This window comes from Hyperolius riggenbachi, chromosome 5 (genome assembly GCF_040937935.1).
Source record: "Hyperolius riggenbachi isolate aHypRig1 chromosome 5, aHypRig1.pri, whole genome shotgun sequence".
Taxonomy (NCBI): domain Eukaryota; kingdom Metazoa; phylum Chordata; class Amphibia; order Anura; family Hyperoliidae; genus Hyperolius; species Hyperolius riggenbachi.
The window spans coordinates 80,982,827-81,002,191 of record NC_090650.1 but is presented as its reverse complement, the minus strand read 5'-3'; the positions used below and the strand labels follow the sequence as shown (position 1 = coordinate 81,002,191).

The 19,365-nt window shown below is 45.3% G+C and overlaps 1 protein-coding gene and 1 long non-coding RNA gene across 5 annotated transcripts in view; one reads left to right on the top strand and one right to left on the bottom strand.

Annotated features, from left to right (window-relative positions):
* Positions 1 to 13,856, bottom strand: part of WDR86 (WD repeat domain 86) — a 126,409-nt gene extending 112,553 nt beyond the window's left edge. Inside the window, exons 1-3 of one of the 4 annotated variants that reach the window (XM_068238618.1) lie at positions 13,644 to 13,856; positions 9,972 to 10,024; positions 8,086 to 8,196 (exon numbers count right to left, since the gene is read on the bottom strand). The gene's annotated coding sequence lies outside the window, so the exon portion shown is untranslated. Of the gene's footprint in view, positions 1 to 1,444; positions 1,472 to 1,692; positions 1,947 to 8,085; positions 8,197 to 9,971; positions 10,025 to 13,643 lie in introns of those variants that run through there. The other 3 variants (XM_068238619.1, XM_068238620.1, XM_068238622.1) reach the window with 3 other exon arrangements.
* On the top strand, positions 13,779 to 14,201 carry LOC137519651 (uncharacterized). The gene is made up of 2 exons (XR_011021064.1): positions 13,779 to 13,885; positions 14,018 to 14,201. It is a non-coding gene; the product is annotated as an uncharacterized lncRNA (long non-coding RNA).
* The last annotated feature ends 5,164 nt before the right edge of the window (positions 14,202 to 19,365 follow it).

Below are 19,365 nucleotides of genomic sequence, written 5' to 3'. Positions count from 1 at the left end.
CGAGATGAGTGAAACTTTTTTTGCTCCACGGTTAAGGTTCCCTTTAAGGTGTTCACTAATGGTAAAATTTCCAAAAAGAATCTTTAGATTCTAAACTTGCAAGGGCAGGGCTCTCTCACCGTTTTGTGTCTTGGAATGTTATTCATCTAATAGCTTGCACTCTGTTATACATTTTATTCATCGTGTTACATCTGCTATTGTAATCACCAGTTCTGTATTTTGTACCAGTGTCCACATTTGATGTATATCATTGTCTGTATCATTATGTATCCCTTGTTTGTTTTTCCTACTTTGTACAGCACTAAGGAATATGTTGGCGCTTTATAAAGAAATAATAATAATTTGAGCAAACAGATAAATGTGATCAAAAATAAAATGTCACATCTATTATTTCACCATCAACATACAAATCCTACCCATCACAACCAATTATAAAAACATTTTTTTCCGATCAACTAAATTGTCGTCAAATGATCACCATTAGAATAGTTGCTTTGGGTTATCGCTGAGGTTTCTTTACTGCCAATCGAATCACATTTATCTGATGGCTTGGGTGATGCTTCAATGAAAATTGTACCGTTAGTGGGTGCATTAACCACTTTTGGTTCCTGGACGTATGTCTCACATCCAAATTAGCTACATTACAGGTTCCCGGATGTAAGACTTACGTCCAGTACTGAAGGCAGCCGCCACCGCGATCGTGGTTTTAGATTCGTGGACACCTGTACTGGTTGCCTCCCATTTCAATCGAATGCAATCACTATGGCAAGAGCTCAGGGGCCCAAAGCTGTATGGATGCATGGAAATGAGTTGCCTAGCATTGCATCTATACAACACTGAGGTCCTCAAACTGTACACACTAGCGATCACATACAATCACTACAGACGCACAGGCTGGCGATAATGGTACGTTACATTCCCAACTAGTGATGGCCTATGGCATATATGGTATCAATTTAACTGAGATGAGCCAAGTAATGTATTTTGAGGGGTTTTAAAACTGTAGCACTTGTCATGTAAAAGTTAGGAAGGGAAAACATGCAAAAATGTGTCATTTTTGCCTTTACACCTAGTTTTCCTCAAATTGCCTGTGAAATTAAATAATACTTGAAAAAATTACCTAAAGAAACAGTATATGTATCATTTTGATCACATAGGTAATACAAAGTTATTGCTGTGTCAAAAGCGACACCACTGATATGCCAAAATTGTCAGGAACCTAAAAACCCCGGAACCTGAAGTGGTTACAGTGTATCCCAGCTTAGAAGGGTTCAGACTACAAAAAAAATAGCTTCTGCAAAGTTGTTACCCTTCAAGTCAAAAGTATGTGGGAAAATGACTCACTTGCAAATACTTTTATTTCATGTCTGTGGCTATAACAAGAGCTGCAGCACAATATTGTTAATAATCTTCACCTGCCCAAAAAGGTATATTTTTCACTCACCTATGTCACTGCAGCTGGAAGATGCCAACAAAAAGTACAGGGGCTATTTATACCTCCTTCCTATGGAGGGACAGGATGATAGCTACATTATTACAACGTGAAAAGACTTCAGAGGCTTGTTGTCACTGATACAGGTCCTCAGCAGAAAGGTGTCACCTGAAACTGCACAGCCAGGCGACATATCACACTGTCCTCCCCACATCACACTGTCCTCCCCACATCCCCTCTCACTACATGGGATTATTTACCTTTCTCAGCAGATGGAGATGTCCTGGATGAAGTTTTCCCGGCCACAGCTGCACTGTGCTGCTCCCCTCTCCGCCTGATCGCTTGGCTGGCGCAGCCCACTTCAATGGGTCACACATGTACAGCACCCTGGGGGTCGCCGCATTGCAACACTGCCCCTCAGGTCTGGATTCAATAAGCAGCTGCTGTGAGTGTGTGAGCTGCACGCTGCTGCCTCTGATATTCCTATATAATCACTAGCAGCCCAGCGATAGAAGCTTCCCTTCCACTCCTGACAGTGTGCTGGGGGTAGCTGTGGATGAAGCTCTTCCCTTCCACTCCTGACAGTGTGTTGGGGGAAGCTGTGGATGAAGCACTTCCCCTCCACTCCTGACAGTGTGCTGGGGGGTAGCTGTGGATGAAGCTCTTCCCCTCCACTCCTGGCAGTGTGCTGGGGGTAGCTGTGGATGAAGCTCTTCCCTTCCACTCCTGACAGTGTGCTGGGGGTAGCTGTGGAGGAAGCTCTTCCCCTCCACTCCTGACAGTGTGCTGGGGGTCAGCAGTGGATGAAGCTCTTCCCCTCCACTCCTGACAGTGTGCTGGGGGAAGCTGTGGATGAAGCTCTCCCCCTCCACTCCTGACAGTGTGCTGGGGGTAGCTGTGGATGAAGCTCTTCCCTTCCACTCCTGACAGTGTGCTGGGGGTAGCTGTGGAGGAAGCTCTTCCCCTCCACTCCTGACAGTGTGCTGGGGGTCAGCAGTGGATGAAGCTCTTCCCCTCCACTCCTGACAGTGTGCTGGGGGTAGCTGTGGATGAAGCTCTTCCCCTCCACTCCTGACAGTGTGCTGGGGGTAGCTGTGGATGAAGCTCTTCCCCTCCACTCCTGACAGTGTGCTGGGGGTAGCTGTGGATGAAGCTCTTCCCCTCCACTCCTGACAGTGTGCTGGGGGTAGCTGTGGAGGAAGCTCTTCCCCTCCACTCCTGACAGTGTGCTGGGGGTCAGCAGTGGATGAAGCTCTTCTCCTCCACTCCTATGTGTGATGGGGGTAGCTGTAGATGAAGCTCTTCCCTTCCACTCCTGACAGTATACTGGGGGTAGCTGTGGATGAAGCTCTTCCCCTCCACTCCGGACAGTGTGCTGGGGGTAGCTGTGGATAAAGCACTTCTCCTCCACTCCTGGCAGTGTGCTGGGGGTAGCTGTGGAGGAAGCTCTTTCCCTCCACTCCTGGCAGTGTGCTGGGGGTAGCTGTGGATGAAGCTCTTCCCCTCCACTCCTGGCAGTGTGCTGGGGGTAGCTGTGGATAAAGCACTTCTCCTCCACTCCTGGCAGTGTGCTGGGGGTAGCTGTGGAGGAAGCTCTTCCCTTCCACTCCTGACAGTGTGCTGGGGGTCAGCAGTGGATGAAGCTCTTCCCTTCCACTCCTGACAGTATACTGGGGGTAGCTGTGGATGAAGCACTTCCCCTCCACTCCGGACAGTGTGCTGGGGGAAGCTGTGGATGAAGCTCTTCCCCTCCACTCCGGACAGTGTGCTGGGGGTAGCTGTGGATGAAGCTCTTCCCCTCCACTCCTGACAGTGTGCTGGGGGTAGCTGTGGATGAAGCTCTTCCCCTCCACTCCTGACAGTGTGCTGGGGGTAGCTGTGGATGAAGCTCTTACCCTCCACTCCTGACAGTGTGCTGGGGGGTAGCTGTGGATGAAGCTCTTCCCCTCCACTCCTGGCAGTGTGCTGGGGGTAGCTGTGGATGAAGCTCTTCCCCTCCACTCCTGGCAGTGTGCTGGGGGTAGCTGTGGATGAAGCTCTTCCCCTCCACTCCTGACAGTGTGCTGGGGGTAGCTGTGGATGAAGCTCTTCCCCTCCACTCCTGGCAGTGTGCTGGGGGTAGCTGTGGATGAAGCTCTTCCCCTCCACTCCTGACAGTGTGCTGGGGGTAGCTGTGGATCAAGCGCGGCGAATGCTCGCGTGGTTGAGGGATGCACTCTGCAGGCGCGCGGAGACAGACCTAGCCCGTTTTTAAACGGGCTAAGGTCACTAGTCCTAAAATAAGTCTCCAGTGTATCTACTTCCTGCTTTCATGGAAGCAGATATATTGTTAACATCCTGTGCTTTCAATTCCGCTTATCTGCAGCGGAAGTAAGCTGACATGGGGAGAGATCAAATTACAACTTGTGATTAGACACAATTAAGGGGAAATTGGACAGGCTAAACTCTCTAAATACATACAGGGTGCATTTCTCTACGCTTTCCTTTTGTCCTGTGCAAGAGTTCAGGTCCACTTTAGACCTATTATTGTCAGAAAATGCAACCCAACCTTACCCTATTCTCGCACAGAACCCTGAATGCTAGTGTCACCTAACCTGTCGCTATTCTCACACAGAAGCCATTGCACAATTAGTGCTTCCCCTGTCACCAGCCTAACATGAGCGTTGTTTAAGTAATGCAAGTAGTGCAAAATGCATTATCCAAGCAATGCTCACACAACCTAGGCTACACAGGTTGCGCTGATTGCGCAATGCACACATCTTGTTAGTGTAAGTAATGGTAGCATTGCTGTGCACTTACTGCTCACTGCAACTTTACTGAACTTCTGTATATATGCCCATTTATTCCATAACACCCTTTAAATTACACTTTCTTTGTACTAAAATTAGTACATCTGCCTTTACAACAAAGTAATTGCGCATAATTCCACAAGAGTGCTTGCGCACTGCCAGTCTTAGGGCTGAATGTAGCACTAGGCACATTAGTCGTGAGCCTAGAAGCACCAGTGTGCTGAGAGGCATCGGCAGCTGTCACAAGTGTGTGTAACCGTGCTCATAATCCTGGAGGCGCAGTGATGTCACCATCCCCGAGCATAGAGAGCTGGATGGGCAGGCTACACTGGACTGCCCATCTAGCCCACCCATCCAGCTCTACATGCTCCTTCGGCTCCAGAATGGAGAGTGTAGGCACGCCAAGTAAAGGAAGGGTAGCGCAGTCCACCAGAGGGAACAGTGACCGCCAGCAGACGTGCGCAATTCAATGGGAAACCCACAAACCTTCATTCATAACAAGATTTGTGAATTTGTGTATTTGGTGGAGTTTAGGACATCAGAACTGTTGGCAGTATCAACAGAATTACTCTAAACTGCAGTATAGTAAATCAACCACAAGATGTCACTGTCTGTAAAATGAAGTGATTATCTCTATGGTAGTGTTTTTTTCTGTATTCACTTTGTGTTCCTCTCTGTTCTATATAAGCTGCATTTCCTGATGGTTGTGTATGATTTAATATCTGCATGTTTTTCTTCAGTAGAGATGTGTAACTTGTTATACTGGGTGCCTGTCTGTGTGTACAGAACACTCTGCTCCACCAAGAACACCTGTGCATATAGCCTCCTGCAGGTAAATCTGGGGCACCATGCTTCTCTTTCCATGTACACCAAAAAACTAAGGAAGGAATCACACTTGTGTCTGCGGGAAACACAGACGATTCTGTGCAAGTGCTTTTCCGCATGATATGTGGTTTGCCATTGAATGGAGGCGTTTGTTTTTTGTTTGTTTTTTTTTAATTTCAGTGAGGAATCACATACATGTGTTTTGCAAAAAGTAATCCAGGTTGTACCTTTTTTAACACTATAGAGAATCGCAGATGGCTCCTGAAAACACAGCAGCTCCATAAGAAACCATTAGGGCTGCAGCCCACTTTAAAATTGCAACAGTGCTGAGTGCAGCAATTCCTAGGGTGATTAAGTTTGTGTTTCCTCACGTAATCTGTACATTGCTTCCAAGTAGCAATTCAGGTGGGGATTTTTTGTTTGTTTTTTGTTTTAAATAAACTTTATTATACTCACCAGGTGTCCGGATGTCTGGCCTCCATCCATAGCCCCGCCCCTAAAGGAAGAGGTCACAGGTTTTGCTCTAGGACCAATCAGAGAAGCACCTGTGGCCTCTTTTGCTAGAGCATGAGGCTACGGACGGAAGTCGGATATTGGGACACCGGGTAAGTATAAATCACTTTATTTACATTTAAAAACACTCAAACCCCCCCCCCCCCCCCTATTGCTTTTCAAACCAATTTTGCAGAGCTACTATACACAGCATTGAACGCACAAAATGCTGCATGTCTTGCGATTGCGATTAACCCTAATCGCCATCCCACTGGTGGGTTCAACCCCAATTAGATATCTAATTGGGGTTGAACCCACCAGTGGGCAATCCCAAAACGCTGCCAAAAACGCCCTAGTGGGTCCCAGCCCTTACTTGCGTTTTCGTATGTGTTTTGCATTGCGGCATAACGCCTGGGATTTCAAAAAGTGTGACCCCTACCTAGGCATTTTTGCAGAAAATACACTAACGTTTGTAAATACACTTTTTTTTTTTCTAACAGATGCCATTATATAAATAGAACCTGAACTCAGGCTTTAGCAATATTATAATACTGTAATACTGTGTACAGTGAGAATTATAGGATATAGACTGTCAGATTGTATTACTCCTCTATTCCTCTAAGAACGCATGACTCAGGACTCAGGTTTGTTGAGTTCACAAGGAAGCCCAAGTTATGCATCAAGCACAGCTCAGCGAAATTCTTTCATAAGCTGAAGTTCGGGGAATTGATGCAGTTATTAGGACAGCTCGAGAAACACAATGACTGTGCAGCGTTCTGATCTGCTCATACGGAAGATTCACGTACGTGCTGCACGATCAGATTAATACCAGATGCTGATGAGAACCTCAGAGAATGTAACCTATCAGCGCTCCACGCATTTTCCAGAAGCCAACGTCATTAAAGTGAATTAGTCACATTACATACTGTGGACATCACAGCCACAGATCACAGGCACTAAAACTGCTCTCAAGACTATTGTTACTTTAGGCTACGGTTCGATCACAAATCCCCCTGACTACTACTTATAAGTACTATAAAAATAATAATTAAACAAAAAACTTAATAGGCAACTAAGAACTTAAATAATCCAAAACCAACATATTTAACTGATTACTAACGTCAAAAATTACTAAAGGACACCTGATGTAAGAGGGATCTGAAGATTGCCAACTTTGGCTACATATGGGGGGCTACCTATACTGGGCTATCTTGGGGAGCACTGCCCATACTAGGGCACACCTTTGGCTACCTACTGAGGAAGGGGGGGACTGCTTATACTGGGGGGACACCTTGCTTTGTAACGAATATGTCCCATGAGGAGATGGACTTGTCCAAAACCTGTCAAATCTGTCACATTTTTACTACCTACGGTAAGTGACAGCAACATAAGAGAAAAGTATTTTTACAATGCATGTTACTCTGGGATAAATGCAATTCTTAGCTGTATGTGTATTCTAAATGTTCTATTTTTTTTCAATAGTGCTCCTTCAAAGCAAACCTGTAATTTTTTGTAAAGGAAAAAGTTAGATACTTCGGTAGAGGGATCCTCCGAGACTTTCCACATCCTCCTCCAGACCCCTCCTGGATGCTGGAAACCCCTGGCACTGCACAACTCCTATACGTAAAGGAGTGCAGCTGCACTGTGCCTGCCCAGTAGCACAGACCAGCTCAGGCTTTACAGGAAAAGGCTGAGCCTGATCAGGTCTGTGCTACTGCGCAGGTGCGAGCCGTCAACAAGGGCTATCTAGAGGCTTCCCTCTGTTGAGGTGAGTACACATTTGGGGTACTTTTTTTTTTTTGCTATGGGTACACTTTAAAGGATACCCGAAGTGACATGTGACATGATGAGATAGACATGTGTATGTACAGTGCCAAGAACACAAATAACTATGCTGTGTTCCTTATTTTTCTTTCTCTGACTGAAAAAGTGAAATATCAGGTATGTAAGTGGCTGACTCAGTCCTGACTCAGACAGGAAGTGACTACAGTGTGACCCTCACTGATAAGAAATTCCCCTTTTTATCCCTTTCTTGCTCTTAGAAGCCATTTTCTGCTAGGAAAGTTCTTTATAGTTGGAAATTCTTATCAGTGAGGGTCACACTGTAGTCACTTCCTGTCTGAGTCAGGACTGAGTCAGCCACTTACATACCTGATATTTAACTTTTTCAGGCAGAGAAAGAAAAAAAAGGAACTCAGCATAGCTATTTGTGTGCTAGGCACCGTACATATCCATGTCTATCTCATTATGTCACGTCGGGTATCCTTTAAAGCAGACCTGAACGCAGAACATCCTCTCTGCTCTAAAAGATACACAACAGCATAATAACCTTTACAGAAAAACATTTCTATGTTACAGCTGATACAAATCCTGCAATAGATCTGCAGTATGTCAACTTCCTGCATTCATGGAAGCAGACACATCCTGTGCTTACATATTAGCTGCTCTGCTGAGGCAGCCAGCTGACACAGCTGAGAAATCAAATTACAGTTGTGATTAGTGACAGGTAAGGGGGAATTAGAGAGGCTAAACTCTCTAAATACATACAGGGTGCATTTCTCTATGTTTTCCTTCTGTCCTGTGCGAGAGTTCAGGTCCACTTTAAGATTGTTATTGTCAGTTTTCGTCCCTGCAGGGAGCTGCACTCAGGATCCTTTCCTGCAAGACAAGAGTTTAATCGCTACAAATATTTCTGAAGCATTTTAGACACAATCCCGCTGTGTAGAGAAAAACCTAGTACAGGTTTTTTTTTCTTTAAATATGAACCTTATAAAAAAACAAGCATTAGCACAATATCGCTTTCTAGTCATTTATTTTTATACCCTGGTAATTTCATGAAAATATGCCGTTTTGAGCATTGCAGCTCTTTATTGTTTATTAAATATGAGCCGCGGTGCCCCGGGCCCAGATCCAGCCCCTCCCCGCTCTGCTCGGGAAAGTAAGAGGAATAATAAACTTATATTTGGAGCTGGCAGTGGAAATGTCCATATGGAAGAGTTCCTTTGTTTGCCTGTTTATACATCACTGAAATGTGTTGTAAAACTGACACTTTATGATCCAGACAAAGAAACATCAGAAAATCCAGCGAAAGCCGGAGGAGTAAACTTTTTCCAAAACAAACAGTTTACAAGTTCCGGCCTAAAAATAATGCCTTAAAGGACTCACGAGGTGACATGTGACATGATGAGATAGACGTGTGTATGTACAGTGCCTAGTACACAAATAACTAGGCTTTGTTCCTTTTTTTCTTTCTCTGCCTGAAAAAGTTAAAATTCAGGTATGTAAGTGGCAGTTCCTGTCCGGGTCGGGACCAGGTCGGACTCTAGCGTAACCCTCACTGATAGGGAATTGCAGCCATAAAACACTTTTTGTGGCAGTAAATGGCTTCTAAGAGCAGGAAAGAGTTAAAAAGGTCAATAGTTCATATATTTTAGCCCTGGCACACTTCAATTAATGTGGCATTGAGAAAAGGCCATGAAACAGTAAAATCTTAAAAAGTTGATTTAAATATAAAATAAAACTGCGTGATTTTTTCGCCTCGGATGTCCTTTTGTTCATATTTATTTCCTTTTAAGCAATATCAGTTTCCTGGCAGTTCTGCTGATCCTCTGCCTCTAATATATATGCCAAATAGATCAGCAGGGTTGCCAGGCAACTAGTATTGTTTAAAAGGAAATAAATATGGCAGCCTCTATATTTCTCTCACTTCAGTTTGCAGCACTGTACAAATGTAAACAAAGGGGAATTCTTTCCCCTTTCAGCTCTTAACAGTCTGCAATCCGCGATCACGGCTAGCAGGCTGATCACACAACGGAGCTCCGTGAACCGGCAGGGAACAATCGCATGTGCGTGCGTTCCCTGCTAAACTGCAGCTCCAGGACTTGATGCGTTAGGCGGTCCTGGAGCTGCTGCCAGGGTCATGCCCATCGGCGTGACGTGGTCGTTAAGTAGTTAAGCAATGGTTTGCTATAAAGCACACCTGAAGTGAGAGGGATATGGTGAGACAGAGGGGGACAAAAGAGGAACAGGAAGAAAAGAGGGGGACAAAAGAGAACGGATAAAGGATAAGAACGGACCTACAAGTCCCTATCTCAATTGTTAACCGGGGACTACCTGTAGTTTGCAAGTATTTGGCCCCACCCACAACATGCCATGGTCACGCCCACTTTTTGCCACATCACACTGTGCATGCCGCTTTCTTCAGTGTCGGAGCCATGCACATTTTTCGCAGCAGCGCAGTTGGTGCACAGACACGGGGTGGGGTGGCTAGTGGGAGGGCACAGCAACCAGTGGGTGGGCCCAGGGAGGGGGGGCCCAGGCCTGATGATGTGTAAGCGGCCCCAAAATTTCTGACGGCAGCCCTGCTTTAAGTAATAGTTAATGAATGTAACTGTTGTAGTTACATGTAGATTGAACTGTTGTAGATCACTTACTTGTATGTATAAGTAACCTGAACTTTATTCCTCAGCTTTCCCCGGCGCAACAGCTGTGAAGAAAAGAAGATTTAACTGATAGATATGTAATGTGAAGGAATATATATATATATATATATATATATATATATATATATATATATATATATATATATATATGCTGTCATTCATGAAAGTGCTGTCGGTATGAAGAATCAGTGCGGGAAAACACCGCAGTGCGGAGATTTCCCAAACTAGGCAGGCGGTAGGCTTGCAGAGACACGGAAGCTGCCGAGTTGATACGTTTCTCAGTGTTCCGCTCTGCTGCAGCTGCCTGGGAGGTCTGTGTGTCTCCATTCACTTAACATTGGTATCGCTACATCCAAGGGAGCGGTACTTACCGACCTCATACCACTTGCGGTAATCTTTATGAATTAACATTTTTTACAACAATCACCGCACAAGGCGGTGATTTATCGCTCTGCTCGGTAATGTCAGCTTTTCATGCGGAAGGAGCCTTTATGAATGCAGAATTTGCTACTTGTGCGGTAAAGTCAGCTGTTTTAAGCATTTCTGCATGCGGAAATGCTTTATGAATGGTACCCATTGTGAGTTATTACCTTTGGTTATTACCTTTGGTTGAACACTTACCAGTTGACCAATGACCATTTGTTAAAGTCACGAATAAATTCTTGATATTTGCATTTACGTCAGTATCTGGTGGATTACTCTCAGTCGGGCAAGAATAAGATTCAAAACAGGTTACATTAGTATGCAGAACCAGCCTCTGTGCCCTAATAGCATTCTTCAATCCCACCTCGGCTTCTCTTTAAAGTAAAACTCTACCCTACTCCACTGTGGCATTCCTACCATAAGGCTGCAGGTGTAGCCATGGCTAGGGGTGCCGCTTGGGTGCTCAGTCACTGTGTTCTTCCACCTGGGACCTTCTTTCATAGTTTGGGCAATATTTGGTAAAATAGCAACAGGCAGTGCAAGGAACTGTACTACTTTCTGCACTAGATGTAGCACCCCTCCCCCTTCCTGTCCTGTGGGCAATGTGTCTCCTCGCTCTCTACACACAGCCTGCAGTGAGTGAATGTGCAGAGCAGCAGGGTGAGTAGAGACAATAATTGCTGTGTTGCAGCTGGGACAATAGCAGGGACAGGTGGCAGGATGTGTTTAGTGATTCAGAAGTTGCCTGTCGTTAGTAGCCATGTGCACTGGCTGCTGTAATACCAGATTGCCCAAGACTACTGATTATTTATCCTCATCAGAGTAATATATTCATAATGCAGGGCAGTCTGCTGTTGCAGAAGCCAGTGATACAGGTGCTGACAGCAAGCTCCAGGCAATTTAGATGAGCTGGATTGCAGGTAATCTTATCTCTTTTCCCAGCTCCCCCTCCCACCCTGTTTTCTTCCCCATGACCATTTCCTCTTTTCAGATTTTAGTAGCTTCTTTTAACAGCATGTCCCTGCCAAACAGCACTGGTGATGTCTGCAATCCTGGTGAGAGGTCTTCCTGCCATTTCCCCTTTCTCACCAGGCTCTCTGTCTTGTGCCTCTACCTCTTTATCCCCTTCCCTCCTTCCTATGCATCCCCCTCTTTCGTATGTCCCTCTTTTCTGACTGTGCTCAGAGGAGCTCACAATGTAATCATACCATAGTTATAGTCTAATGTCCTACCATATTATTATTGTGTATTTATATAGCACTTACAACTTCTACAGCACTGTATAGAGCACAGAGTTTCATAACGGCTAGCTCCGTCCACATCCTGATGACTCTTTGTCCCCCAAAATCCTCCAAATTTGCAAAGACATGCCCCAATCTGTCAACCCTCCCATCAAAAAAAACAATTGTTTGGGGGGTGGGGGCTGTAAACAATCAGCAATCATGTCAAATTCGCTAGGTACGCCACTGCTACTCCATATGACAAGGTGAGTGTTGACATAAGGCTGTATTCCCACCACAGTGGAAAATGTAACGCATCAGGGCCCTTGGGCTAGAGGGGCCCCGAAGGGCCCACCCTCAACCATAATATTAGCTCTTTATTGGTCCTATGCTTGTAATATTCACTTCTATAGATGATTTGAATAGTAGTGACCATTAACACACTGTTTCCCATCCCCTTCTTGCACCTCTCTGACTCTGGTTGTCCTTGGCAGGTTTTGGTGTGCCGTACCCATTGTTATGTATAGAGTGCTTGGGTGGCCCCAACGTAAAACTTGCACTGGGGCCCATAGCTTCTTATATATGCCACTGCTGGGAGGGAGGGGGTACATGCCAATATACAGCAATATTTAGATATAAGGAGGGTCTCTGATACTAAAACCAGGATAATTAACATAAAAATGGGTATCCCAAATAATTGTTTTTATGTTCTGCTGGGTTGTTAGCAGTCCTCTTTAACTTTCTCTTTAACTTTAACTTTCTCTTTAACTTTCATCTGTAGTTAAATCTTCCTACTTTCATCTGAAGAACATTGCAAAGATTAAACATCTGATTCCCCCAGAGGATCTTCCAACCCTAGTTCACGCCTTCATCACATCACGGCTGGACTACTGCAATGCCCTTTATGCTGGCCTCCCCAAAAAGGACCTGCGTCGCCTGCAATTAGTGCAGAATGCTGCTGCCAGATTGCTAACAAACCAGCCTCGCCACTGTCACATTACACCGATCTTTCGCTCACTGCACTGGCTACAAGTAGAATGGAGAATACTCTTCAAGATTGGACTGCTGACATTCAAATCCCTGCACAATCTGGGCCCTGGATACATGAAGGACTTGCTGAAGCTGCACCACACCTCTCACAACCACAGATCAGCAAGTTCTATAAACTTGGTCACTCCCAGAGTGCACCTCAAAAAATCTGGAGATAGAGCCTTCTGTCATGCTGCCCCTACTCTTTGGAACTCCCTGCCACACCCAGTAAAGACAGCACCATCCCTGGAGCTATTCAAATCCGGACTGAAAAGCCACCTGTTTAGCCTGGCATTTTCAGACTTATAAAATTCTTCCTCTGTCCCACGATGGTAGGAGCCATGCTTATGCGCTTTGATTCCCACGGGAGAAAAGCGCTTTACAAATGTTATTTGTTGTTGTTGTTGTTCTCTTTAGTTATTTTTCTGAACTTTACCAGGAATGCTGGCATTTTCAGTGGTATCGGTTCTGGTTGTAGGAACTGGCTGGGCTGCAGGGGTCCAGGTGCTGCTGCTGGAACAGTGCGTCTCCCCTCTGCAGTGTCCAAGGTACAGCTTGGACAGGGATCAGTGCCTGCTAAGTGCAGAGGCGCTTCCCCCGCTGCAGAGGCTGAGACGATATCCCATTCAAAGGATTTCTGAAGTGCTCTACTTCTGAATCAACAAAGTCTGTGGTCACCAGCCAGATGTTGAGTAAGAGAAAATATCAATTTACATTTCATTGGTAGGATGCGAAAAACAAACAGTCGGGCGAAGAAAAACATTCTCATCCTAGCTAGAGGGGCATTCTACCCTAGCTGAAAAAAAGGTACAAAACAGGAAGTCATCAGCAAGTGTGACTTCGAGACCCAACAACCTGCCTACTTGAAGCCTAAATCTGCCCCCAAAAATACATGAATCATTCTGGGTTATCTTTTATCTAAAAATAGGTCTTTCAGTTTAATTTAACGTAGAACTGAAGTGACTTGGGGAAGAAAAAGGTAGACACCTACCTATGGAGAGGGAAGGCTCTGGATCCAATAGAGCTTTCTCGTTCCTCCCTCGGTGTCCCGGTTCCAGCACTGTCACCCTAGTCGTAGGTATTCGACCAACTGTTACTCCTATAACAGTTGATACCCCAGTAACAGACAGCAGGCTCCCATTTTAGCCTTAAAGGCCACCAGAGTCAATATTAAAACAATGAAGGTTCATGGAGCTTTCATAGACAGAAAATAAGGATGCATCACTGGAGCAGGTAATAAATCCACTGCTCCACTACTCCGCAGAAGGAAGCAGAGTTGTGGGACCCCTGTGATTACAGAAGTGGGAGGGGCTATAGTTACACCACTAGTCGTGTCACACCATTCTTTCTGTTTTTCTCCTGCAGAACAAGAACACATTGGAAGTGGATCTACTGTACATTTACCACAATCATCCCATTTGCTGAATTTTTTTAAATACTGCATCAGGGTGATATTTAGAAGCAGGAGGAAGAAAAGTTCTCTTTTAACGGGGTATTCTACTTGGAGGGGATTTTATTGTAATTACATTCTACTTCTGGCACGATTACATCTCATCGCCAACATGTTTTCCATGCTCATTTTCCAATATTGCTTTACTCTGTGGCTGGGCTTGTGTCTTCTGTGGTTTCCATAGCGATTGCAATGAGTTCCTGAAGCTGTTTATCTAAACAGAAAAAACTGGAATAGAAAGGCTCATCCGCAATATCAACATAGGTTGCTTAAAATGATCATCCATGATAGTTTCAGGTGCTTTTTTAACCCCTTCCCAACCACCTAACGCAACTAGGCGCCAGGAAGATGGCAGCCCCAGTACCCCCTAACGCCAAAAAGCGTGAAGTCCTGGGGCGGGGTTTTGCAGGGGATCGCACGCGCATCCCCACCATCTATTTACATTGTGCTGCGCTATGATCTATGGCAGCGCTGTACTGGGGACAGCCGTGTCACTCGGCTGTCCCCTGGAGAGGCTCCGGTCGCGATCCCTCTCATAGGCATAGCCTATGAGAGGGGATCGCCGTAATTGGCTGGCGGAGCACTAATAAACTAATAAAAAATAGCCTATGGTCCTGAACCAGTTAAAGTGTGTACAGATGTCCCCTAATCTCTACCTGGGAACCACTAGAGCAATTTTGGCAGTAGTTTTTGATCTTCATAATTGCGGCCGATTCCAAAAAAGCGCTTTACCAATGAAAATGCATACAGGTGAGCCCACAGGAGTGATTGCAATTTGACTAAATTGCAATTGATGATCCTGCAGCACTGAGTGATTGCGCTCCAATGCAAGGTATAGGAGCGCTGCAAAATCACCATTGAATCACTTTCCAAAAGTGATTTTGCAGCGATTTTTGTGTGCCATGATTCTAGTTTGAATTAACTTTTTTCTACCTGCTGGGACGTTTTATTTCTCTGTGATTCCAGCACATAGCCCCACCCCTTGCAAATAAACGATGACCTTTTGTGCAAGCGGGTGAAGCAGCGCTTTAGAAACCGGCACTCATGGACCCAGCATGTAGGCAAAACTTTATTCATAGCACAAAAGCAAAATCGCAAGCACTGTATAGTTGTAGGTAAACACTTTGCAAGTCGTGCTGCAAAACGCAACCAAAACGGTGCACAAAGCGCTTGTGCTTCAGCAAACGCTGCTCTCAGTGGGCCACATGTGTTCCCTAAATATTCCTATAAAAAATGCTTACAACCTGTAACAATGTGCCTTCTTAAAAATGTTAGTAAATAAAAGTGTTTGTCTCTCCCCCAGCTCTACTATCACCACAGATTACTGTCAATCAATGTTCTGTGGTTACAGGAGCTGGGAAAGAAACTGACACAGCAAAGTGGTAGGCATTTTTCAGGTTTTTATTAAAGTTTTCCTCCCATTCCTTCCGCCCCATATTCCATCTAATTAACCCCATACCTAGCCCATTAACCCTGATCCTCGCTCTCTCTAGCCAATTAGCTGTTGGGGTTTTTCTGGTGATCCCCAATTACACTACTGTTCTGAGCTTTTAGGTACTCCCCCCCCCCCTTTCTACACGATCTACCTTATTTCTGTATTTTTAAATATATTATTCTATTCTTTTAATTATTCCCTAAAAACAAAAACAAAAAATAATCCATCTCTTTCTATTTTTCTTCTTACTACTGTATTTGATTTTTCTATCTATAGCCATTGTTGAGTATGGCAGGGAGGCTGTATTCTTTGTAGGAGGCAGCCACCAACCTCCTGCAGAGAAGGAGTGTGGTTGATTCAGGTAGCCAATGGCTCCCTGTGACCGACCCTGATTAAAAATCTGAAAGTTCATTCTGCAGGGCCGCCATCTTGAGGAGGCATCCTGAATCTGCTGATGAGAGACAGTCAAGACAGTCAGAAGCCACAGCAGAACAAGACAAGAGATTGTGTAAAGGACGCCTGAGATGATCTACATCTCAGGTTATATACTTACCTGGGCTTCCTACAGCCCCGTGGAGGCTGCTCAGTCCCTCACCGGCTCCCCGCTGTGGCACGGGGAGATGGCGAGGGAGCGAGCGGCTTCAAGGGGGTTGGAGGAAGCCCCAGGTAAGTATAAAACCTGAAACGTAGTTCGGGATCTGTTGAATCGAGCTCCTGAGCTGCCTGGCCCTGTATGAAAAGGGCTCCTCCATAGACATCAATGTTATTTCTGCAAATATGGGCTACAAGGTGGTGAAAAGGGCTCCCGAGTTTTGATATAGGCTACAGTCGGCCGCGCCCTTTTGTAGCCCATACTTTTTATTCGGGTACAAAAGGGCACCCCTTTGTAGCCCATATTTTTACACAGCTACAAGGTTTTCGGCTGCAAGGCTTTTTATTCTGCTACAAAAGGGCACCCTTTTATAGCCAAGATTTTCGATTTGAGGGTGCAGGGGAGGTTAGGATTAGGCATCACAAGCGGGGGGGGGGGAAGTCTTATTGTTAGGCGCCACCTGGGGGGTCTTAGGGTTAGGCACTACCTGGGGAGTCTTAGGGTTAGGCACCACCTAGGGGGTCTTAGGGTTAGGCACCACCTGGGGAGTATTAGGGTTAGGCACCAAATAGGGGGGGTCTTAGGGTTAGGCACCACCTAGGGGGTCTTAGGGTTAAGCACCACCTGGGGGGTCTTAGGGTTAGGCACCAAATAGGGGAGTCTTAGCGTTAGGCACCACCAGGGGGGATTTAGGGTTAGGCACCACCTGGGGAATCTTAGGGTTAGGCACCAAATAGGGGAGTCTTAGGGTTAGGCACCACCTAGGGGGTCTTAGTGTTAGGCACCATCTGGGGCGTATTAGGGTTAGGCACCACCTGGGGAGTATTAGGGTTAGGCACCAAATGGGGGGTCTTAGGGTTAGGCACCACCAGGGGAGTCTTAGGGTTAGGCACCACCAAGGGGGTCCTAGGGTTAGGCACCACCAGGGGAGTCTTAGGGTTAGGCACCACCTGGGGAGTCTTAGGGTTAGGCACCAAATAGGGGGAGGGGGGTCTTACGGTTAGGCACAACCTATGGGGTTAGGGTTAGGCACCATCAGGGGAGGGTTCTGTGTGAGAGTAGGGAGCAGTTAGGTCATAATAATCACTTTTCTTAGCTATATCTAGAGCCCTTTTATAGCCCAACAAATTTTGCTTATAACAGCATCCTTTTAAATAAACTAAAACTATCTTTTTCGGCTACACCAGGTGCCCTTTGTAGCCGAAGTTGGCATATGGGCTACACCAGGCGCCCTTTTTGTAGCCGGATTTGGTATATATGGGCTACACCAAGAGCCCCTTTTTTCAGGAGCCCTTTTCAAATAGACGCACGTAGTTCCTCTCAGGTACACTTTAAGAAAATATTGATAAAGATTGAAGAGACACTACTCCCCTTCAAGCTCTTTCACTCAGTGGATGCAAATCTGCCTGACTTCCCTATATTCTTGTACATGGTTGATGAGATGTTTCAGAAGGGTGATGAATCTGAGTTACATCATGGCGGACACAGAATCAGTAAACAAATTCAGCCGATGGAATAAAGTGCCAGTGCATGACAAATCTTTATTAAACTGTACCTGAGGTGACATGTGATGTGATGAGATAAACATACATACTGTACATATAATACTAGCTCTAGTATGCTCTAGTAAGAAATTCTGTAAAGGTCCCTTTTTTTCCAGTTCAGCAAGAGTTGTTATTATTTAGTATTTATATGGCGCTGCCATCTTCTGCAGCGCTTTACACAGTATTTTGTCTTGTCACTTAACTGTCCCTCAAAGGGGCTCACAATCTACTCCCTACCATGGTCATATGTCTATGTATGTATTGTGTAATGTATGTATTGTAGTCTAGGGTCAATTTAGAGGAACGCCAATGAACTTATCTGTATGTTTTTGGTATGTGAGAGGAAAACTGAATGTCTGGGGGAAACCCACACAGACACAGGAATAACATACAAACTCATTGCTGACAATTAAAAAACTAGAGCTGTTATCTATGCAAAAGAGTTTGTGAACAGCTTGTCAAATTCAACCTAGTTTCCTGAAAAGTAAATAGAGGATAAAACAGCTGAGAAACAGTGAGATAAGTTCAAAGGGTCATAACCTCTCTTTCAGTTTTACAATGCCAAGTGGGGTTTCTAAACAACAACTGTGACAGTCTGATGCAAACTTAAAAAATAAGCCATTAAACTGAAAATAAAAATATGAGACTAATTTCCATGTTACTAATGTAATATTTATCATCCATACTACACATAGAATTATCTTATACTTTTTTTTCCACTTCAGGTTCACTTTAAATGAACTTTCTAGATACTGTTTACCATTGCTTTACTGTCTGATCATTATATTGTCTGGGTTTGTTGAGTAACTGAACCAAGCTGCACCTGACTGACTATCTGCATAGAGCTGCAGGGCCTTATAAAGGCACAACTGTGCTCATTACAGCTGAGACAGGTGCTAAACACCTAATGGAGGATGTCTGTTCCACCATTAGGTGATGTTTGTTCTAGATCCTACCACTGCGATGGTGATGAGGTCATCCTGTCAGAATGGACTTTGGCAATTAGCCATTGAAATGGAGGAAGGGGTGCAGCGTGGACCGTGCACAACCCTAACCTTTGTTTTAAATGACCCATAAAAACTGACATGCAAACATAAGTGTTGACCTGGGAGCAGCTAGCAATTAAAATAGAGGAAGGGATGCAGCTGCGCCTCTTCCTCCATTTTAATGGCTAGTTGCTAAGGTCCCTTCCAACAGGATAACCTCATTGCTGTGGAAGGGTCTAGTATAAAATCCTTTGCATGCAAATTGTTTTGGATGCAAACATCCTCCATTAGGTGTTTAGTACCTGTCTCAACTGTAACGAGTGCAGTTGAGCCTTTAAAGGAAAACATAAAGCAAATTGCTCTGCCCCATGATATACTTACCCGGGGCTTTCTCCAGCCCCTTGCAGCCGACATGTCCCTTGCAGCATCTCTGCTCACAGCTACCAGCCTGGGGTCCCCTCGGTGCAGAGGCCGACCTCAAGGTTGTCCTTTATGCGCATGCGTGAAGCGCCGCTGTCAATCAAGTCTACATATTCCACAGTGTACTGGGCAGGCGCATTAGTTCTGCACCTGCGCAGTACACTGCAGACAACTTGGACTTGATTGGCAGCAGCACTCACGCAGACACAGTAGAGGAGGTCGGCCTCTGCACTAGCGGGGACCCCAGGCCGGCGGCTGCGAGCGGAGATGCTGCGAGGGGCATGTC